The sequence below is a fragment of the Pelodiscus sinensis genome, chromosome 3 (assembly GCF_049634645.1).
Source record: "Pelodiscus sinensis isolate JC-2024 chromosome 3, ASM4963464v1, whole genome shotgun sequence".
NCBI classification, from domain to species: Eukaryota; Metazoa; Chordata; order Testudines; family Trionychidae; genus Pelodiscus; species Pelodiscus sinensis.
This window is the reverse complement of record NC_134713.1, coordinates 13,322,426-13,342,137: the sequence shown is the minus strand read 5'-3', so window position 1 is coordinate 13,342,137 and position 19,712 is coordinate 13,322,426. Positions and strand designations below refer to the sequence as shown.

The window sequence follows — 19,712 nt, the reverse complement described above, 5'->3', positions numbered from 1 at the left end:
ATTCTAAATACAGGCAAGGACTTTTGAGGAGACTAAAGGCCTATCCTGAGAGAAGCTTAGTACCTGCTGAGCACCTCCAACTCCCAAAGAAGTTGCCAGGTATTCAGCATTTCTCAGAATAAAGGAATGCATGCTTCTTAGTCTCTAGCTTTAAACTTGGGCCAGTGGGGGGCAAAGCTTCCTCATGGCTGTAGGAAACCAGAATCCTTGACTGACAGTATTAGAATAAAGTTAATGAATTGTTGTAATTGCTTATTATTTGAATTACTGGAACTCTGAAAAAGCCACGGGGACTATATACTTCAGGGGAAGAAGAGCGTTTCTAGGGTTCTGGGAAAGCTTTAAACAATCCTTTGTGGGCAAAGTTCATGCTCCCTCAGAAGTTCAGCTTGTCGGTGCTCATTCTCTTTCTCACCAAGGGCTGGTTTGTAACCACCAGCCTTCTAGGACTGAGGGGTGGTGCATAGCTGTGCCATCCCAGAAACAAATTAAGGAGGTGGTGTACTGACATCTGTAATTCCTCTTCCAATACCTTGTGCTGCAGTAGGTGCCTCTCCTCTTTCATGGACTCCTCTGTGTGCCCAATTGCTTTGGCCAGCTGGTAGGGTGGGAGAAAAACCAGCTCCTAATCCCTATATCTCCTTTACACCATCTCTGCTCACTGGCTTGCAGTGGAGGTGTACTGAGTAGCTGCCCCCTCTGTCCATGGCCAGTCACAATCTGAGCAAGGCTGATTTGGGATCTGCAGTGCTTTTGCTCCCTCACATTTCCCTGGACATGTGACCAAGGGCTAGGACAATCTAGCCGTGTGCTGATAGCTCTGGAATGGCCAATGTGTATTTACAAACAAGCAGTTTGTACGCTGTGTTCACTTAGCTAGATCCCTGCCTGGACATTCAGTGTGGGAGAACAACACCGTAGGAGCTTGGTCCAAATGTGATTATCTAGCACATTGGGGGGGGGGAGTCTATTTTTTATTGCTTTTCAATAAAACCATGAAGTAAGTAGGCTGCTGCCCACTTTATTGAATAACAAAGAGCTAAACGCCTCACTCCCAAGTAGATTCTCTATTGCACTTGCAGCCCAGCCTTCCACAGCTGTAAACTTCCAGTGCAGCCAACAAAACTGAAGTCAATGGGGGAAAGAACATCCATTGGTGCCAGTGGAATTTTCCCTGGGCAGTGATTACAGGCAAGGCTCTGTGATCACTCCTCATATTGTCCGGATCTCTTGTTAGAATTATATCACTTAGCCGTGAAGTGGAAAGATGTCCCCAGTGTCTTTATTCCATTGCTGCCGAGGGTTGTGTGTCAGCCCCAGTTTGCCTGACAACTTGAATGATGATCCTGCTCAGATGCAAGCAGGGTTTGGTTTTGTCAGAGGGCTGCCGTGATCCCCGTAATTTCTGAGTCTAGCTTCTGGCTGACCTTGTTTTTTCAGACTGAGTTAAGGGAAGATAATGAATCAGTGGGCTTCAGTGGTAGTTTTATTTGAGTAACTTGAGCAGGATTTTGCTCAGTCGTAGGGAAGTGGCTGTTCTGGTCTGATTCTTCTGGAAGCAGCTGGGTAAAATTGTTGAGGGAACACCAGACAGTCTGGAAGGTACAACCAAAAGAGCTGGGATTTTCCTGTGCAATTGCGTGCGTGTGAAGTTATTTTTATATGTCCCTCCCCTTGCTGTAGTGTCTGAGCACCTCATTTGCTTTAACACATTTTTTTTCTCGTGGCAGCACTTCTGGCAGACAGGGCAGTGTGATCACCCCCATTTTACAGACAGAAAATTGAGGCACTGACCAACTGAAGTCCAGAACCCAATGTGAGTGAGGTGCCTAAATACTTTTGAGGCTCTGAGTATAAGTGACTTACCCAGGCTCACACAGTCACTCTGTGACACAGCAGGAAATCAAACCTAGATCCCCAGACTCCCGCAATAAGCAGCAATTGTTTCACTTAACTTCCTTTTCCCAAACTTCCACAATAAGCAGCAATTGTCCTAGTTAACTTGCTTTCCCATTTAGAAGAAGGAACATTTTAAAATACCTGAAAATATTTAAAACAAAATTAAACCGGATAGAAATACAAGGACAGAATGTTATTACTCGTTCTTCATTGGTTTTTTAAACTTTATTTGCAAATTTCTCTACAGAAGACCCCCTCTTAGAATTTCTTACTGATTTAACACCAGATTAAACATCATTTAACTACTGTGGACTGGTGAAATGGTGCCTCATTAAACAGATTTTTGGCAGCCTTGCCCTCGGTTATATATTAATTGTTCCTGAACACTAGGTTAGATTAGTTCCCAATAAATCTGATAACTGCAACTCCGTAAGTGGAGTATTATTGTAAGGGAGGTTGCATTCAACCTACCCATGTTCTCCATTGTGCTAAGTGTTTGGGCTTATTTAGTCTGCAGAAGAGAAGAGTGAGGGGGAATTTGATAGCAGCTTTCAATTACCTGAAGGGGGATTCCAAAGAGGATGGAGAGAGGCTGTCCTCGGTGGTGACAGATGACAGAATGAGGAGTGATGGTCTCAAGTTGCAGTGGGGAAGTTCTAGGTTGGATATTAGGGAAAGCTTTTACTACAAGAGTGGTGAAACGCTGGAATGGGTTACCTAGGGAGGCGGTGGAATCTCCATCCCTAGAGGTTTTTAAGTCCTGACTTGACAAATCCTGGCTAGGTTAATTTAGTCGGGATTGGTCTTGCTTTGGTAGGGGACTGGACTCGATCTCCTGAAGTCTCTTCCATCCCTAGGATTCTGTGACTCTAGATGTTCACGTCATATCCCTAAACGGTTTCAAAATGCCACTGGTGCCACGGTACGGCCAGATATCTAAGTGCTCTGCACACCCAGCAATTCTCCTGGCACCACTGATAGGTATCTTTTGAGCTCAGCTCTGATTGTGTACAAGCAGTCTTCCTGGCCTGCCTTTCCCAAGGACTCCCTGGGTTTCCAGTGGCCATGAGGAAGGAAAGCAAGGCCCCAGGCAAAAAGAGATGAACATGTTGCTCCATCCTAAGAAGTGCTGCAGCTTGCAAGCTTCTCTTGGATGCCTGTGAGTGCTAAGCACTGGGCTTTCCCCAGGCACTATCTCTCCCAATGGTTCCCCTGGGGCAGTGTAGCTACCTATTGCATCTGGTCCCCTCAGGCTCAGCTGCATAAATCAAATCATCACAACAAAATCTGTGTGGAGAGTTGGGATGTTAAATTTAGATTAATTAGCTAATCGAATAGTCGATGCAATTTGCATTGACTATTTGATTGGTTGATAAGGGCACCCTGCAAAAGTGCTGCAGGAAGCACGGAGCCAGCGGGGGACTCAAACAGACCCCCGCTGGCCCCATGCTCCACGCGACGTTTCAAAGCAGCAGCGTTGCATGGAGCCCAGAGTCAGCTGCAGAGTCCCCAGCTGGCCCCGGGCTGCATGCGGCATTTCGGAGTGACTGCACCACAGGGAGCCCAGAGTCTGGCCCCGAGCTTCATGCAGCGCTGCCACTTTGAAGCACCCTCTTCTCTCCTCCTCCCTCTTGCTGCCTCTTTTTCCAATAGAGGCAGCAAGGTGGGAGTGGGGGAAGTGACTAGTTGACTAGTGAATCGACTTGTCATTCACATCCGTAGTGGGAAGGTGTTCCTGGGCTCAGAAGAGGAAGCGCAGAGGAAAGAGACAGTTTTAATCACTCTCTGGAATCAATGGGCAGGATCCATTTGGAGCTCATGCTTCTAAAAAATGGGAGATGGAATGTTTGCAGGTAACAACTGGTAGCTTCCCTTAAGTTCTCCTTAGGCTCCAGAGACTGGGAAAACTTTTTAAAAAGGCTCACCAGCTCTTTAAGCTGCTTTTCCACATGCCAGCAGCACTAACTTTAACTCCTCCATTATTTTGTCAAAGAGGCTTGGAACCACCATACTTCCTACAGTGTCAGAAACCCTGCTGGCATGTGAGGGAAGTAGAATTTGGCAGGGGTGGTGTCTTCTGCAGGTTAGCTCTGCCCTTGCTGGTAGATGCTACCTGGGTTACAAATCCCCCAGTGGAAATGTGATCAGGTATCTTGATTGTCTCTGCTTAGTGGGTGTAGGAAAGGAACTGTACAAAATAAAGTAGCACTGTTGTATTAGAAAAAAAACACAGTGAGCAGAGCATAGTTTTCAGTTCTCGTTTAGCCGTTCCTTTTCTCAGACAGACAGAGGTGTTTTGTGACAAACATGTTCCAGTCACGTCTTTGGGATAAGTTTCTTTGACGTCACACCGTGGCAACATTTCACCTGTTGTGTGTATTTATGGCTCATTCATTTCCCTTTAAAGTACAAATTAGTTGCTAGAGTGACAGCTGCGAGACTGAAATTCTCTGTTCATTCATAGCAGGCATTGTAGCAATCTAGTTTTGGAATACTTAAGCCCCGTTCTGGAAGGACAAATTTTAGAGACTATTTTAGTCTTCATATCCACTCAGTTTTTGGCCTTTCTCAGTCTGGCAACGAGGATGTTAATTGTTGCCAAATATATTATGAAAATAGTTACTTAACCTTATTATGGTTGGTTGATTATAATGTGTGCTTTGCAGGTATGTAGGAAAACAGGGACATACTGGTACTTGACAAACAATATAGCATCAGGCAGTACAAAGCTGTGTGCTCTAGTGGTTTGGCTATGAGGGGGGGTCAAGTCCATCTCTGCCACTGACATACTATGTGGTCTTAGGCAAGTTGCTTTACCTCTTTGGGCCTCAGTTTCCCTTCCCATCAAGCATATTGTCTCTTCAGACAGTAATCTCTTTGTAGCAGGAAGCATCTCCAACAGGGAAGCAGTGTAACCTAGTGGATAACACACTGGACTGGGACTCAGGAGATCTGAGGTTTCATGTCAGTTCATCTGCTAGCCTGCTGAGTGACCTTGGGTAAGTCACTTCACTGCTCTCTGTGTCAGTTTCCCAATCTGTTAAATGGGGATAATGATAGTGACCTGATTTGAGAGCTACTGGTCAAATGTGCCTTATAAGAGCTCGTTATTAATAGTTATAACTTCAGGTTACAAAACAACCCATGCCTGAGCCTAGGCTGCATTAGAGACGAAAAGTTTTGCAACACGTGATTAGATCCCTGTTCCAGTTGCTCCCGTATAGACAGTAGATTCTTGTCTGTATTATTTAGTAAACACTCAGATACAAGTGTTTGGCTTCATCCTGCTCTGGACTCTGCAAAACGCTGTTTCAAATTGGACATTCGTAGTGCAGGGCATTAGCCTAGTTGCTTCCATATTAACTTTTCATTGTGCCATTAACACAGTTACTCTCATACTTACAGGATCCTAGCTTTCCTTACATTGTCCTTAAGAACAAAAATCTGTGCTCTGGTAAATTATCGGGAATGCAAAACCATTGTCAAAGCAAAAGGAATGCCCATGTTACTTGAGCAATTAATGCATTATATATTAGTACTAGCTGGAGTTACCTCGCATTGCTTGGGAAATGGGAGGAACAAAATGTAGAAAAACAGCAGTCTAGTATCTTTTTCTGAATGGTAGAAAAGTTGTACTGATTTCAATAGGGATTAAAATATAGGTCCGCATCATCCCCGGAAGGGGAGGGGGTGCGACCCTGGGTGGAGGGGAGGTTACATGTGGGAGGGGTGTCCCAGCTTGTGTCTGGGGCTGCAGGTGCTGTGGGAGGCAGGGCGGATGCCCGAGCCGTTGTGCGCATGGGGGTCGGGGCAGTGCGGGGGGGTGGGGAAGAGGGTCGCTTATGTAACCTCGTGGATGGGAGGGGTCGAGTCCTGGATGGTGCTGGGGGCTGCAGGCGGCGGGCACGGGACCTAGGGTGGGCAGGGCGGTGGGCACGGAACCTAGGGTGGGCGGGGCGGCAGCGCAGCGCAGCACGGCAGGTTACTTTTTGATTTTTACATCTTGAGCTCGGGCCCGATCAGGTCCAAAAGTACCTTAAAACCTTCTCCTGGATGAAAGGTTATCCCATGCAAAGTTTGGTTGCGGTAGCTCTTATAGTGTCTAAGTTATTAGCACACAAACGTAACATTCTCCTTTATATATTAGATTTCAGATCCATTTCAAAGTTCCTGCCTAATGATGTCGGGTTAATCATCCAGCAGTGGCTGTGCATTGTATAGCCATGCAGAAGGTTGAAAGCTCCTGGATTTCCTTTTCTGGACTTTTCTGGAGGTGGGACACACTGTGGAGTTGATGGACTTGCAGTCTCGTGGTGGGACTGAGAACGAATGCAAAAACCCCCTTGCTGGTAAATCTGTAGAATACTAAACAGTGAGTCTTAGTGGAAGTCACATATCTGAACTTCCCAGCCAGAAGAAAGATGCTTTGGCAGCTCAGACAAGAATAAAAAGAGTTAACCCCAAGCATGAAAAAAGGACATAAGCTGATACTTGTATGTATGGTGTGTGTAATGAGGGGATAGGGGACCGTTGGGAGAAGGAAGCTAGAAAAAAATTGAACACTCATATAAATAGGTTTTTGTTTGTGTTTATACTTTACTTGTATATGAGATTAGGCATTTCTTGCTAAATCGAGACAAAAATAAAATGAAATAGTAAGTTGTGCTCTGTAGGCAGTGTTGTTGCATCCATGTTTCTCCCAGGATATTAGAGCAAAAAGGTGGGTGAGTTTTTATTACTCCAGCTTCTGTTGGTGAGAGAGAGAGGCTTTCGAACTTACACCAAGCTCTTCTTCGAGTCTGGGGAACTAACTCAGGTCATGTGTGTTACCACTTATGTCAGAAAAACCGATGTCATTCAGAGGTGTGAAAAAACATACCCCTGAGCAATATAAGTCTCACCGACATAAGTGGTAGGGTACATAGTGCTGTGTCAATGAGACAGCTTTTCCTGCTGACATAACTGCTCCCTTTCTCCCCTCCCCTTGCACAAGAGGGCTTTTTCCCGAGCGGGAGCATGAAAGTATTTGCGCAAGAAGCACTGATTTTGTACATTACAAAGTCAGTGCTCTTGCCCAAATTCAAGCGGCCAGTGTAGACAGCAAAATCTTGCCAATCTAGACTCACCCCTTGTGTAGCCTTTTGCTTTCTGATGCTTAAAACAAAACAGCTTAGGGCACAAAGTGAAGAAGGTGCCATGTGTAGCAGAAATGAAATGAGGAACTTGGGGAGGGTACAAATAGTTGGGTCACTTGCCAGGAGGATGGCATTGGTAGCCTGTGATATACAGGAGGCTAGAGTAGATGATCTGCTGGTCCCTTCTAGCGTTAAATTCTATGACTAAGAAGCCCCATGACCCTCTTATATCTCTGCCCAGCAGGCAGACACTATAGAAGTCTCCTGTGTTCTCCTTCTTATTGCACTCTAGTCTTCAAGGCTCATGCCATGAGGATCTTTGCAAGGAAGACAAATCTGGGTGAGCACATGGGTGGTGGAACTGGGCATGCTGAGGAGAGAGCAGGGAAAGCAGAGAGCAGGGAAAGCACCGCAGGGAAAGTTCCTTTAAGTGCTAAGGAACTCTGGGAGGCAAAATCTCTCCTGGATGTGTTCCTGAAGTGGGGTGTCTCTGCGGTGGCCCCAATGCAGGCCCATATCTACTAGGCCTGAATGACCCTCAAGTTAATATTGGATTAGGACACTGGGGAAAATGAGTAGGTGCCTCATGAAAAGTACTTTAATGACACTTAGGCATGAGGACCTCAGTTTTTCATCTTATCCCAAAATGGGACCTCAGAGAGCTAGCCCCATTGAGGAACCAGCTCGGGAGGAATTGGGGGGTGGCTTGCAGTTCCACTCACAGGGTGCATCTACACTGCACCCTTAGCTCAAAACAAGCTACAGAATTTGAGCTACGTAAATTGCATAACTTATTTTGAGTAAATTTTGAAATGAAATAAACTGCTGTTCCAAAACGTCCCTTAATCCTCACTCAATGAGGTTTACAGGGATGTTGGAATAGCACGCCCATTATTTCGAAAGGTATTTTAAAGTAACGGGTGCGCTGTCGAGATGTGGAATAGCTATTTCAGGATACCAGAAGTATCCCGAAATAGCGCCGCTGCCTAGATGTACCCACACTGAAGCTATGCAGCCCATTCACGGCACACGAATTACAAATAGAAACGTCTCTGTTCTCGTAATGGAGATTGACAAATATAGCCAGTCCGATTTCTCTGTAATATTGTACCAATATAAATGAGAACTAGAAAATGCCGGTGTAGAAGATGGGTACAAAAGGGTAAACCTCCCTCAAAGCACTATAAAAATATCTCATGTGCAGGATGAAAAGCTGGAGAGAATTAGGCTGATATGTGGGAGGCTGTGATTGGAAAGGGCATTGCCTGGAACAATGAAGACTGGGCCATGCTGTATTTATATTACTGATAGAGCTGGTCAGGAAATCTCAGGCAAAAACATTTTCTGTCAGAAAAGTCAGTGGTGCAAAACTTGAAACTCTTCATGAAATTATATTGATGTATGCCCAAATTTTGTTTTAGCAATACCTTTCTGTGCCCCCCAAAAGTTTTAACAATGTCAAAACAACCCATGGAAACATTTTCTGAATGAAACATTACCATTTTTGAAATTTCCAATAACATTTCATTTAGATTTTTGAAATTTAATTTCCTATTACACTTGATAGTATAATATAAAAAAGTCTAAACTAAAACATTTTGATGGATCAGAAATGAATGTTGGTTTTTCAGAATTTTCCTTCCTGGAGAATTTTGAGATGTTCTGATTCAAAATGAAACCAATTTTCTAATTCCTTCATCAAACTGAATTTCTAGCCTCTGCCCAGAATTCATTGCAGTGGTGCCTAGAAGTCCCGTTGTGCTAGGTGCTGTACAAACACTGTGAGAGAGAATCCCTGTACGTAAGGACTTCCAGACAAGATTGATAAAGGGGGAAACGAGCACAGAGAAGCGAACGGTCTTGCCCAGCTCCACAGACTAGAGCCAAGAATAGAACCTGAATTCTTGCCTTACTAGCCAACATGTCCTTTGCATCATACTATCACTTGCATATTATTACTGTTTTCTCCCCAGAAATGATGGCTCCATTTTCTGATGTGTTGTGTGATCCTTGAATATAGTTTCTGTATGAATTAACCTCAAATGGTCACTTAGCAATGCTGTATAAATGGCAGTAAGTCAGTAGCATGCTTTCATTTTCCAGAACGGTTTCTTAGAATAAGTCATGACCGATTAATTAGACATTTTATAAAATGAGAGCTGAGCAGAAGCAGCACAGAATATTCATTTATATTTTTGCAATACAACTCATAGTTGACTTTGCTTGCATCCCCAATTTCCTTAATTCACAAACACTCTGCTGAGTGGAATTTTCAACTGAATGATGTTCACAAAATGGCAAAAAATATCATGAATATAAAATATCCTCATGACCTTTTATATCCATATGGAAAAACTGTTGCCTGTTGGGAATATTTGTGTGTTATTCTTTGGGGAAATTAATGTTTCCCCAGTGGTATTTATTCATTCACTAGCACTGAATATTCCTGTGTGTTACTGATTCTCTATCGATCACATAGGAGCTAGTCAACCAGTTGGAGCATAACAGATTTATCATTGTAAATTATATCAGAAGCTGGGATACCAACAAAGAAACAGGAACATTTCAGATTATTTATGAATATTACCCCCTGCCCATTCTTTCCCTAGGCTCCAAGATTAGTTCCAGCAATAAACTGTAGATTTATCACAAAAATTAAAATTCACAAGTTTTCCAAGCTTAGGATGCCTCCTTTGTCCTTAGCTATGATATTGTGCTTCCATTTCAAAGAGAATATAATTACAGAGACAAGGTAATACTTCTCCTAGGAGAATCAGATTTGTTTCATTAAAGCTTCTACTACTTTTTCTATTTTGGTGCATTTTCCTCTTGTGAGGGAGAGGATCCTAGAAGGTAAAATGTGCTGTGTAAAATCTAAATCTCATAATTGAATACACGTAATATTCTTGTCACAACAGGTTTATTGAGAAAGGATCACTGAGATGAATCTTTGATCATTTCTTACTATACCTGACTATAGTTAGAACTGTGATTCTTAAACTGTGAGTCTGCCTTCTTTGTGTAGCCCCAGGCTTTCCCTGAGGAGACAATAATAAGTACAGGAAAAATAGCTGTGGAACAGGGAACACATTTTTTCTTGCTGTATTATGGTCAAATAGGATGTAGAAAAATCAGAGAATGAACATAAGAACATGGGGCCCATCTAGCCCAGTATCCCGTCTTCTGACAGAGGCCAATGCCAGATGTGCCAAAAAGAGTGAACAGAACAGGTAATCAAGTGATCCCTCTCCTGTCACCTGTTTTCAGCCTCTGACAAACAGGGTCTAAGGACTCCATTCCTACCCATCCTAGTTAATAAGTATTAATGGGCCTATCCTCCATTAATTTATCTAGTTCTTTTTTGTCCCTTGTTAACATCCCGGTCTTTATAACATCCTCCATAGATGACTTTGCTTTTGTTCAAACTATCACAATGAAGTATGGCCCAGGAAAACATATACTTCTAACTCTGTGGAGTGGCAAAGCTTGAGAATGAATTGATTTCAGAGGGAGTTAACACACAAAAACCTATGGGGTTGAGAGAGATGTATTATTGGCCGAACTTCTGTTGGTGAGAGAGACAAGTTTTCGAGCTTACACAGAGCTCCTTTTCAAGTGTGGGAAATTAATTGAGAGGGTTACAGCTAACTATGAAGTGGAATATTATTTAGCATAAGTAATTAACACCCATTTCAAGGGACCATTTGAGGTGAAGTCAATGTTGGTCTACATCAGGGCTACTCAATATGCGGCCCATGGCCCATTTGTTTGCAGCCCATGGTGCGGTTTGGATTTACACAAGGCTCAATACGTGGCCTGTGGGTGGGAGGCAAAACAAAAAAACTAGTCAATATAATGGTCTTCTGTTGATATGTGTTTTAGTAGTTAAATTCCTGGACTGTCATTGCTCACTAAAAGTGCTGTCATATGGGTGCAAATCAGGTAAATGTTGCATTTTATTAATATCAGCAGAACTGACTTAAATGCGGCCTGTGTGTTGTGCAGTCTTGCCTTAATCTTTGTAGTCATGCCTGTCAGTGTGAAAGAAGCTATTTGCATATATTTGCATATATATTTGCATGTATATGCAACCACATTTAAATTGCAGCCCTTGGCATGTGCTGTGAGTATCATTGTGGCCCCCGGGGCTTCCAAAGTTGAGTCGCTCTGATCTACATCCTTACACTGACCTATCCATGGGGCCATCTCCACTTGGCTCTTCTCTATACCCATGTGGGGGAAAACATGTATGCATCATGGCTCCTGCTCTCTCCACGGGGTTGATGAACAACAGTCCTTGCATGTACTGAGCTGTGGAGGGGAGGCCTAGAGTGGGGGGTAGGATCAGTAGCTGTGATGAATGGATTTTAGTATGGATCTTACTAATCTGCCTGTGGCCTATATGCACACTTCCCTCATGCTGATTGCTCCTGCTCTTGGCAGAGTACATTAATCATGCTGAATAAGTAGGTGGAGGTACATTGAGGGTTTGTGACTTTCCAGGATCTGAGTGGAAAGTGAATCTGTGAAAGCAGCAGTTGGAGGAGAACCTCCCAAGAGTCAGGAATTGGTCCCACTTGTTTACTTTAAAAACAGTTTTTAAAGAATTGTTTTAACGTAAGAGGATTTCTTTGCTCCTCTTATGGAAGAGTTCTGGATGTGTTCTTCAAAATTGAACGATGAATGTTGTCGCGGGGCTTTATAAAACTAGTCCTAGAGGGTTCTAGAGCTTTCCCATTTTCATTGAGCATCCCCTTGCTTTTTTATCATATCACCAAAGAAGTCAGAGACACAAAAGGCCTGCATAGTCACCTGCTCCATTCTTTTGCCAATACAGGACTATGAGGAAATCCTAATTAAAAAAATAATTCAAACTGGCTTGCACAGAAAGCCTGTCATGTGGTTTGGAAACTATTTAAAAGACGATAAACAAAGAATCGTGACAAAGGGAAATGAATAAAGTTTGTTGTGGCGGGGGGGAAGGGTATCTGTCAGGGTACCTAATTGATCAGTTGAAACAAAATACAGGACTATGTAGCACTTTAAAGACTAACAAGATGGTTTATTAGATGATGAGCTTTCGTGGGCCAGACCCACTTCCTCAGATATCTGGTCTTATTTAACATCTTCATTGATTATCTGGACAAGGAAGAGAATAGCACATTAGTAAAATTCACAGGTGACATTAAAATGGAAGGAGTTGTGAAGACCTGGGTCAAAAAATTAATACGAAGGACAGAAAATAACAAAATGCACTGAAAAGCTTGTCTGCAAACTGGTGAGTTTTTTGTACTGACAGCTCTCATCAAACATTGTCACAAAACCATAAGGTTAGAAGGACCTCAAGAGCCATCCAGTGTAATCCCCAGTCAAGATGCAGGATTTGCTCTATCTAATCCATGCAAGACACATGAAAACATCCACTCAGTGTGCAGCAGCAGTCAAAAAAGCAAACAGAATGTTAGGAACCATTTAGAAAAGGGATAGAGAATAAGACAGAGAATATCTTACTGCCTTTTTATAAAATCATTTTATGCTCACATCTTGACTACTGCATATAGATGTGGTAGCCTCGTCGCAAAAATATATTTATTGGCATTCGGAAAGGTTCAGAAAAGGGCAACAAAAATGATTGGGGGGTTGGAATGGGCCCCACAGCCCCGTAGCAGCAAGAACAGACTCCGCCAGCCAGTGGAATAGAGAGTGTTTATTGCTTCTCCAGGATACAGCACAGCATAGATGTGATGTGGTTACAGGAGTCAAGGCCAGGATGCCTCAGACCCCTGAGGTTAGGGGGTCCATTTTCCCCCCCCCTTAGACCCTTAGTCCTCCAGTTAAGTTGTTCCCTTCATGTTTTCCAGCCAGCAACTGCCTCTTCCCCCGAACACTCACTTCCTTTGTTTCCTCGCTGCCCTCAACCGGTCTGACTGGTTGGGTCTTTGTCTATGTGACTTAGGCAGCCCACCTGCTGGGCAGTGCTCACAGGCAGAGGCCAGTTGGGGTTGTCCATAGCCCACAGCCCAAGCATAGCAACCAGCAGGGTACTGACGCTACATCACAACATGTGGATGAGTCAGTGGGAATCACACATCACAGCGCAGGGGGGCACTGGGTTACAGAGCAGAAAGCACCCCCACTGTGTCACAGAAAGGTTTAGAAAAGGGCAACAAAAATGATTAGGGGGTTGGAACAGGCCCCATATGGAGAGAGATTAAAAAAGACTGGGACTTTTCATCTTAGAAAAGAGGAAGCTAAGGGTATGTCTAGACTGCACTCTAAATTGCGTATCTTAGTTCAATTTTATTTTGAAATAGGTTATTTCCAAATTTGGCACATCTACATGACACCAAATTTTGAAATAAAGCACTATTTCTAGGCATCCCTTATTTCTCATGGAACAAGGTTTACAGGGATGCCAAAATAGCGCATCCATTATTTCGAAAATTATTTTGAAATAGCGGATGCATTTCTTGGATGCAGAGTAGCTATTTCGGGATACCGCTGGTATTCCAAAATAGCTTTGCAGTCTAGATGTACCCAAAGAGGGGATATGATAGAGGTCTATAAAATCAAGACTGGTATGAAAAAAGTGAATAAGGAAAAGTTATTTAAAGTTTCCATAACATAAGAACTAGGGGTCACCAGATGAAATTAATAGGTAGCAGGTTTAAAACAAACAAAAGAAAGTTTTTTTTCATGCAGCGCACAGTCAACCTGTGGAACTCCTTGACAGAGGATGTTGTGAAGACCAGGACTTTAACAGAGTTCAAAAAAGAACAAGATAAATTCATGGGAGGTAGGTCCATAAATGGCTATTAGCCAGAATGGATAGGAATAGTATCCATAGCCTCTGTTTGTCAGAAGCTGGAAATGGATAACAGGAGAGGGATTACATTATGATTACCTGTTCTGTTCACTCCCTCTGGGGCATCTGGCATTGGCCACTATTGGAAGACAGGATACTGGGCTAGATGAACCTTTGGTCTGACCCAGTATGGCCATTCTTATGTTCTTATGCTATTTGAAATCCTTCAGCAAGGGAGCTTCCACAACCTCCCTAGGCAGCTGTTCTATTTCTCCTATTCTTACAGGCAGGAAGTTTTTTCCTGAGATATATTGGAAATCTGCTGTGCTGTTGTTTGAACCCATTGCCTCCTGTCCTGCCCCCTGGGGCAAGAGACAACAACTCTTCTTGTAAAGAGTTGCTCCTCACAGCCTCCCTGTGCGGCAGAATAGCATTATCCCAATTATTCAGATGGAGAAACCACAACAGAAAGTTTAGGTAACTAACAAAGGACAAGAGAATCTATATTAAAGCTCAAATGCTATAACCCAGTGAATTTAGTTATGGGATAAGACAGGGAGGCCCGGGTTCTATTTTGGACTCTGCCTCCAGAGGGCTGTGGACCTTGTCCACTTCACCTTTCTGTTTCTGCTTCCCTCTACCTTTGTCTGTTTAGGATGTAAGAACTTTTGGGCAGAGACGGCGAGGAGTCCTGTGGCACCTTATAGACTAACTGAAGTGTAGGAGCATAAGCTTTCGTGGGCAAAGACCCACTTCGTCAGATGCATGTACTGCATCTGACGAAGTGGGTCTTTGCCCACGAAAGCTTATGCTCCTACACTTCAGTTAGTCTATAAGGTGCCACAGGACTCCTCGCCGCTTTTGCAGATTCAGACTAACACGGCTACCCCTCTGATACTTTGGGCAGAGAGTGTCTCTTACTTAGGCTACGTCTAGACTAAGGTATTTTTGGCACGCATTTGCATATCTTCTTTCAATCGCTTTTTCAAAAGTGAAAGTAGTCAGGGTGCGGGTTTTTCCAGAAAAAAAACTTTTTTTGAAAAAAAATGCTCTTCCTAAAAAAAGGAGGTTTATGTAGTTTTTCAAAAAAGGGTTTTTTTCCCCAAAAGAAACATGTCCAGACTACTTTCACTTTTGAAAAAGCTGCTTTCAAAAAAGCAATTGGAAGAAGATATTCAAATTAGCACCAAATTTGCATATCTCCTTTCGAAAAAAACATGTAGTCTAGATATACCCTTTGGCTACGTCTACACTGGCCCCTTTTATGAAAGGGGCATGCTAATTTTAAACTTCGTAATAGGGAAATCCGCGGGGGATTTAAATATCCCCAGCGGGATTTAAATAAAGATGTCCGCCGCTTTTTTCAAAGTAGGAATAAGAGATCCTCCGGAAAAGGGCTTTATTCTGGAGGATCGCGCCAGTCTAGATGCTTTTTTTCCGGCTTTTCCCCAAGCCGGAAAAAAAGTGACGGACATGTTTATTTAAATCCGCGGGGGATATTTAAATCCCCCGCGGATTTCCCTACCCTGACTTACCTCTTTTGCATAGCTTTTCCGGAATTTGTGCCCAGTGTAGATGTAGCCTTAGTGTCTGTGCAGTGCCGAGTACTCTCATAAAATTAGCTATTACAGAATCCATGGAGCAGCGGGCAGCATGTATTGGAGGCTAGGGGAGCCTAAGCCTCCCCAAAGCTCATGCCATTGAGGGGGGGCAGTGGCAAATTTGGGAGAACAATCTCCCCCTGCCAGTGCCCCTGTATCACAATGAGGGCACAGAGCTTTTCCAGTTTGGGACTGCAGCGGAGGTGGGGTAGGGGAGCACCTCAGGAAGAAGGGATGGAACTGGGAGGAGGCCGTGGGATGGGACATGGAGGAGGGAGTGGAATGGCGGATAGGCTCCAGGGCGAACAGCTCCACTGCAGTTCTCACTGAGCTCTCAGCATTTCCCCACTCCATTTCCCTGACTGAGCTCACAGGCACCTCACACCTCTGCCCTGCCCAGCCAAAGCCACGTGGGAACTGAGAGCAGGGAATGGAGGTGTGGCATTGACCAGAAGAGGCGGGCCAGAAAACGAGCCTCAACCCCTATGCTATCATAGAATCTGCGAAGTCTTGATTGTTGCTTTTATTTTCCTGAAGAGCGGTATCTTCCCAGAATGAAATTGATCTCCAATTGTGGTAATGAGAACATGATCATAGTTTAGTAATCCAGACAATTATATAGTTTCTGTGTGGGCTTGTGTCAGAATTATTTTGCCATATAATTATAGTGTAACTCTTCGTGAATTTGGTGAACCGATCTGTAGAATATTGTCCATTAGAACAAATTCTAGCAAACTGGCTCCCCAAACCTCACAAGCTAAGTGTTAATTACTTCCCTAATCTTTTTTTTTCTTTACTCATCACTGAGTCCCTGAATATGGCTGAGAGAGGTCATGTGAGACTTAAAAATAAACACCAGGCAAGATGGTTAAAAATATTCAAACTAGTCCCAGCCTAAATGCTTCCATTGGCTTCTGTCCAGATTGATGTATGATTCTAGTTCAAAAGCAATACAGGTGAACAGTGACAGATAGCTGTTTGCTATGTTGTTACATTCACAGCATAAAGCCAGAGAAATTAAATAAAGCCATAAATACTCTTGCTGGAAGATTGCAAGGAAACACTACCATATTTCTTCAGCTTGGAATGATAACATATAAAAACACAGAAACCAAGAGAGAGGAAACAGGCTGCTTCCCAAAGCAGTGAGACATAACTCATGGTACAATGTTCTGGGACATGTCTACCCTGGGAGTTATTTCGAAATAACAAGGCGAGCATCCACACTTACCAGGCTTAACATCTCAAAATAATGGTCTTGTTATTTCAAAATAACTCCTGCTTATTTCGGCTGTGTCTACACTGCAGCGCTATTTCAGGATACTGGAAATTTCCCAAAATAACTATTCCGCGTCTTTTGAGCGCATCCATTATTTTGAAATATAATGGGCTTGCTATTCTGATGTACACATAAACTTCATTCCATGAGGAGTAAGGTATATTTCAGAATAGTGATTTATTTTTAAATAAGTGCTGTGTGGACAGGACCAAATTTTGAAATAAACAATTTCCAAATTACATTGAAATAAGGTATGCAATTTGTGTAGCTCAAACTGAGTATCTTAGGGTACGTCTAGACTACAGGGTTTTGTCGACAGAAGTTTTGTCGACAGATACTGTCAACAAAGCTTCTGTCGACAAAGAGCGTCTAGACTACATTCAGTTCTGTCGACAAAGCAAGCTGCTTTGTCGACAAAACCCTGTAGTCTAGACACAACCCTACATGCAATAACACCTTCTGTCGACAGAACTCTGTTGACAGAAGGCGTTATGCCTCGTAAAATGAGGTTTACCAGCGTCGACAAAACTGCTGAGTTCTGTCGACGTTATGTCGACAGAACTCAGCGGTAGTGTAGACGCAGGTATAGTTTTGTCGACAAAAGTCCACTTTTGTTGACAAAACTCTGTAGTCTAGACACATCCTTATTTTGAACTATAGTGCAGTATAGACACACCTAGAGGAATAAGCTTATTTTGAAATAGTAATTTGGGGAGTTATTCAAAATATTCAGAATAACTTATTTTGAAATAACCTGGTACTGTAGACCTAGGTTGTATGTTTTCAGCTGTATGCTTTGATAAAGACCCCCTTAGTTTCCAAATTAGCTGCAGCACCTTAGCCATGCCAAATATGTACTCACCACTTACAGGAAGTTTTGTACTCAGAACAGCTAAGCTATACCTCTACCGCAACTACCCCTGCTATTGGGGCTACACTGCTAATTATACTCATTCTAGCTGAATGAGAGCCAATATGAATCTGTGTACTGAGCAGGAGAATCACTGCCCTTGTGGCTCAGGGGTAGCCTTAAAGTGACAACTAGCTATTCCAACTCAGTGCTCAGTGTAGAACAAGGTGAGATGTGGTATCAGCTCAGTTCCGTGCTGGCAAATGGTCACTTCACTGAATCCTCTTTTACAGGCACTAATTGGCAGTAGAACTGGCAATCTCAGCAGACAGGCAACACATGGCATGGGCAAGGGCATTGAGGGTGCCATAGTAAGAGAGGTCATTATGGAAAAAATCACCCAGCTAGAACTTCCTTCTCACACTTGGGCTATGTCTATACGGCACGCTTATTTTGAAATAAGCTATTCCAGAAGAAATACTCCGAAATAGTTTATTTTGAAATAGCACATCTACACTACAGGGAATCCTCAAAATTAGTCTGAGGCAGGCTTTCCTAATGTGGACATGATTTACTCCCCCAGGAAGCACTGGGGAGTAATTACTTTCAATGGCCCTGGGGAGGAACAAAATGCAGGACAATGTAGCACTTTAAAGACAGTTATTTCGACACAGCAGCAGTGGAGCGTCCACACTACAGCTATTCCAAAATAGCTATTTTGGAATAGGTGTTATTCTTCATGCAATGAAGTTTACAGAAGTCGGAATAAGCCGTCCATTATATCGAATTTATTTTGAAATAACGGAATTGCTGTGTAGACGCTCGCATTGTTATTTCACAAGAACAGCCGTTATTCTGAAATAACTTTGCTGTGTAGACACACCCTTAGGGTATATCTACACTAGCCCCCTAGTTCGAACTAGGGAAGCTAATGAGGGCAACCGAAATTGCAAATGAACTGTGGGATATTTAAATCCCGTGCTTCATTAGCATGTTCCCCGGGCGGTTGCCATATTGGAAATTGACTAGCTCGGAATAACTGCTACACGCAGCAGTGAAACGGGAGTTCGAAGTAAAGCCCTTAATTCGAATTAGCTGGTAAACCTCATTCCAGGAGGAATAACAGCTAATTCGAGTCAGGGCTTTACTTGAACTCCCGTTTCACTGCCGCATGTAGACCCGGGCAGTTATTCCGGGCTAGTCAATTTCCAAAATGGCGACCGCCCGGGAACATACTAATGAAGTGTGGGATATTTAAATCCCACGCTTTATTTGCAATTTCGGTTGCCCTCATTAGCCTCCCTAGTTCGAACTAGGGGGCTAGTGTAGACATACCCTAAATAGTTAGGAACTTTTCTCAAATGCTAATTGCATGTTGAATCTCTCTCTCTCTCTCTCTCTCTCTCTTTCTGTCTCGCACACATGCACAAAAAGTTGCCTTATACTTGACAAACTGGTGAACTTGGAGAACATTAAGATGCTTATTGAGTAGAATATCTCAGAATTAACAAGCTCTTCATAGCAGTGATATAGCCATAGGTTTGTATTGAGATTGATTTGGTAACAGGTGACCAAATGTCATTCTTTACCGTAACACTGCGGTGTTGCTTGACCTCATTTCACCACTGCAGAGTTATGTCACAATAAATCTATACCAGGATCTTTGAGGACTTGCACTGAAATTGTCATGAGACCACTTTAAAAGGTCTGTCTCAACAGTAAGAACAGGAATTAAAAGTCAAGTTTCTGAAAAACACATTGCCAGATCTTGGCAGCTCACTGAAATGGGGATGCCGTTGGATTATGCAGTGAAGCTCAGGAGATCAAAAGCAGACAATGTACCCTTTGCAGATCAAAAGCAGACCCTCTACCCTTTGCTATGTGCCATGCTCTTCCATACATGTGCTTGGTGGTGCCTTCTGATTCTTTTGTCTTCTTATTCATGCCTTCAAAATATAAAAATCATTAGTTTACATCAAGGTCAAACTGCTTGCAAACTTATTTCTTTAAAATAGGCCAATTCTGCCTATTGCTTGGGAACCAATCCATCTGGAATCAAATTAAATCAATATGAATTACTTATACTTTGCACTTAATATTTCTTTGCAAATTACTTTTTTTTGTTTAAAAAGTAACATGATTG

At 43.0% G+C, this 19,712-nt stretch overlaps 1 protein-coding gene across 2 annotated transcripts in view; it reads left to right on the top strand.

Moving 5' to 3' along the window:
* The window catches only part of LOC102453325 (patched domain-containing protein 4-like), a 42,858-nt gene that overhangs the window by 3,633 nt on the left and 19,513 nt on the right, over positions 1 to 19,712 (top strand). The window contains exon 2 of one of the 2 annotated variants that reach the window (XR_012902476.1): positions 6,047 to 6,563. The exons of the other annotated variant lie outside the window; for it this stretch is intronic. The gene's annotated coding sequence lies outside the window, so the exon portion shown is untranslated. Of the gene's footprint in view, positions 1 to 6,046; positions 6,564 to 19,712 lie in introns of those variants that run through there. 2 annotated transcript variants of the gene reach the window in all.